We start from the raw sequence: 4,330 nt of genomic DNA on the forward strand, positions 1-4,330 counted from the left end.
GACGACCGAATGGCTAAAATCTCCTCTCCAGCTGAGTTTCAAACATTTCATGTTTCAAAGAGCCCTGTACTTTTGTGTGTCCAAAGCCGCCTCAGAGTAGCTACCGATTCGATTCTGTCGCAGGCCACGGCGGGGAGGCGTGGAGAAGCAGGGGCCACGCAGGAGAGCCCGGCGGCCGGGCCATGCTCCGGACACTTGCGGGAAGAGCCCACGCGCAAGGGGAATGGGGCACATTTATTCCCATGGCGGGTACAGATCGTAGCGCCTCTCCCTGCCCTCGCAGAGACACGGAGACAGCCCTCAGAACTTGAATGGCCAGCCAGACTTGAGCTTGCCTAGCGTTAGAGCTACAAATGATCCCAGCCACTTGATTGTCCCATACGGCTAAGTGGGTGGAATGACCAGGAAGATCCCCAACCCATATGTCCTGGGAGAGGGCAGGCGACAGGACTGGTTGTCCTCAGCTCCAGGTAATTTTAGTCCCCTGGACCTGACAACCTTCACCCAGAGCATGAACAGCTTAAACCAATCTTCTTTTACTTGAAGGCGAGCCAGCTAGGCTTCTGAATTATTGCTAGGGAAAAGACAAACACAAACCACAAAATTTAGAAACTTAGGTTGGACGACTTGCATATCAGCCTCTCCTGCAGGAATGTGGTCCTGACCCCTGCCACCTCTCTAGGAAGTACCACCACCTGCAATCGAAAAATGGCTTCCGCGGGGGTCCAGGACAGCATCCTGCCTGCCGGTGTCCACAAGCGGATTTCCTTCGAGGCCTGGAGACACTCTTGCCGGATGGATTCAAGGCAGCAAGTCTGTGCTTTCTCCATGAAGCCTCCTCTCTCTCAAGGACAAATGTCAGGGAGTCTTTTTTGTTGTATTAAGGGCACTTTTTTAAAGCTCGCTAGAGAAAGAGAATAATAGGCATCATTCTTGTCCTTAAGCAGCAATCAACTGGCAAATATTTAATGTGCAGCTGGAGGGTGTGTCGGGGGATGGGGATGAGGGACAAAGAATGCAGTCAGGGTCCTTGCTCTCAAGGGCCCTTGCATGTCGCTGACTGACGTAATTTACAGAAATAACACATAGCTGGCTGCAGTTTACAGACTTCAAAGCATGCATGCATTATCTCAACTGATACAACTTCGAAATCACAAGTTCCTCGTGACTTCAGAGATGAAAGAGATCAAATCTCAGCGATGTCAAGGTGAGCAAGTGGCTGAGTTGGGTCTTACAAGCAGGTCTTTGGACTCTAAAGTCAGAGGTCTTCCTATCACACTGTGACACCAAACAGGGCACCCCCTCCTAGGCAGGCTGGGTCCTGCTCCCAGCGAGAGCCTCTCCGAGCTCATTTGTAAATCTGGAATAATAATACTAGCACCAATCAGGATCGTGCCGACCCTGTGGTGTGGTGAGAGGATTACAGAGAGTGAATATGCAAAGTCCTTAGGTCCTCAGCTGAACTGACACTGGGTAAATGTTGACCTTACACCTCACCATCTAAGGAGTTCCAACGTGGCTTCAGAGAGTGCAGTCGAAAAGCACTGACGAGGGGCGCCTGGGTGGCTCAGCTGGTTGGACACCTGCCTTCAGCGTGGGTCATGATCTCAGGGTCCTGGGATCGAGCCCTGAGTCAGGCTCTCTGCTCCCTGCTTCTCCCTCTCCCTGCCACTCCCCCTGCTGGCGCTCTCTCTGTCAAATAAATAAAATCTTAAAAAAAAAAAAAAAAAGTGCCGATGAAGTGGCTGGGGTGATCTGGTCAGTAGGGAACGTCTTCAGAAATGAGGCTGGTGGTGGCCAGCCGAGAGCAGCGCAGAGCCTGGGGGAGGGACTCAGGCTGGGTGTGACTCTCACAGGACTCTGGATCTCAAACCCTGGAGATGCACACGACTGCCCCTGGGACCCTGTGCATATTCATATTCGATTACAAACTTTTCCCCCAAAACTTCATACAGCATAGTCTTTCTCCCTCTCATATATTCGAATCCTTTCTGTTGTGTTTTATTTCAGTAAAAAATAAATGGTCATGACTGTCCAAAGTGATTTTATGTTTCAGTAGGAGGTGAGGGCCTGCTCTTGAAAAATCGTGCTTTAAACAAGAATTCTTTTTTTTTTTTTAATATTTAATTTATTTATTTGACACAGAGAGAGAGAGCACAAGCTGGGGGACCGGGAGAGGGAGAAGCAGGCTCCCCACTGTGCAGGGAGCCCGATGCGGAACTTGATCCCAGGAATCATGACATGAGCCAAAGACAATCACTCGACTGACTGAGCCACTCAGGTGCCCCTAAACAAGAATCCTTACCCTGGGTACCTGGACAGGCTTTGTGGCAGGGAGGTGAAGGCCGCCTCAGATCTCCCGAAGTTGATGCACAGTGGTATATGTGCATTTTTCTGGGAAGGGTGTCCTTCAGTTTCAAGTGGTCCTCGAAGCACCTAGGACTCCCTCTTTCTTTCTTTCTTTGTTTGTTTAGAGAGAGCAGGAGCCAGGAAGGGCAAAGGGAGGGGGGGAGGGAGACTTTCCAGCAGACTCCCCTAGGAGCACAGGAGCCCAGGTCAGGGCTCAATCTCAGGACCCTGAGTTCATGACCTGAGCTGAAATCAAGAGTTGTCTGCTTCACTGGCTGAGCCGCCAAGGTGCCCCCGTGACTCCCTCTTTGAGAAGGTCGTGTGAATGAGGTGAAAATTCGATTTGAGTAGGATGTAGAGGACCCCCCCCCACATGCTGCCTGGATGGGCCCCCCTCTCTATTCTGTAAGGGCCCACGGTCATGGTGGCCTCCCACTGGCCACGGGGATGGTAACAGCAGCCACCAAGTGCCTGCTCTGAAGACTGAGTGAGATCATGGGTGTCGTACTGAGCGTGCTGACCCAGAGTAAACACTTCTACAATGTCGACTATTGTGCACACGGTCCCCGCGTGGTGACAGGCCCACAGAGAAGGTTGTCCCCATTGCATCAGCCCAGTTCTTGTGTGAGTTGTGTGTTTGTTTGAGTGAAATGAATTCTTTCCCTCTGTCATTAGCATGGAGGCCAACAGAAACCCAGGACCCTCTGGGGTGCCAGGCAGTTTCTGTCAGGAGAACATGTAACTCTCAATCTAGGGGTCATGAGTTCAAGCTCCACTCTGGGCAGAGAGCTTCCTTAAAAAAAAAAAAAAGAAGAAATCCAGGGTCACCTAAACTAGTGTTAGGCCTCTCCCCTCCGTCCTCACACAAAGTTAGAAGGCATAAATGGGTTCTTGCCCTGCCGTCTGGCTTCTGGAAGCTGGCCCTAGCACCTGAATGGCATCCTTGCCAAGCTACCCCAGGTTCCTGTACGGCCTTGGCTGTGGTACACTCACGACACCCACTCCTGTCCCCATCTGCCATTTGCGGTAAAAGTCAAACCCAAACAAAACCAAAGGTCCGGGGGCGCCTGTGTGGCTCAGTGGGTTAAGCTTCTGCCTTCTGCTCAGGTCATGATCTCAGGGTCCTGGGATCGAGCCCCACACCAGGCTCTCTGCTCAGCAGGGAGCCTGCTTCCCCCTCTCTCTCTGCCTGCCTCTCTGCCTACTTGTGATCTCTCTCTCTCTGTTAAATAAATAAAAAAAATCTTAAAAACAAAAACAAAAGCAAAGGTCCCGAAGACTTGCCCCCAGTTTTCCATCCTTATAGAAATAAGCTGAGGTCTTTACATAAGTTTACATAAGTTGCTTGCCTTTGGGCGAGTCTGAATTTCTGCCTTCTTATTTAAATCTACCACCTTGGTTGCCCCCATGCTGCTCAGTCCCGAATTCTAGGGCCCCACGCAGCAGCGACCCCGTGGGTGGATGTGGCAGATTTAGGCTCCATGGGACTCCATTCAGCGATGGGCGCAGGTCCCGGGCTCCGAGGAGTGGATGACATGCACGCAAATGGGTCCTCCGCCAGGAACCAGCTCTTGTTTTCCAAAGATTAGTTTCAAAGGACACGAAGACAAAGGCTTTGCTGATTTCAACAGCTCACAGCTGGTAAAGAATGAAGATTTATACTCCTGTAAGTACTGAGCCCGTTTGTTTTTAATTGGGTGTTTTTTATAACACTGCGTGTTATAGCTGAATTGTGTCCTGCCCCTCTTAGTATATTGAAGCCCTAACCCCTAGTAGGTCAGAATGTGACTATATTTAAAAATAGACTCTTTAGGGGCACCTGGGTGGCTCAGTCGATTAAACATCTGCCTTTGGCGTAGGTCATGATCCCAGGTCCTGGGATGGAGTCCCGCATGGGGCTCCCTGTTTGGGGGGAACCTGCTTCTCCCTCTGCCTGCTGCTCCCCCTGCTTGTGCTCTCTCTGACAAATAAATAAATAAAA

This window comes from Lontra canadensis, unplaced genomic scaffold (genome assembly GCF_010015895.1).
Source record: "Lontra canadensis isolate GAN:19392208 unplaced genomic scaffold, GSC_riverotter_1.0 scaffold83, whole genome shotgun sequence".
Classification (NCBI taxonomy): domain Eukaryota; kingdom Metazoa; phylum Chordata; class Mammalia; order Carnivora; family Mustelidae; genus Lontra; species Lontra canadensis.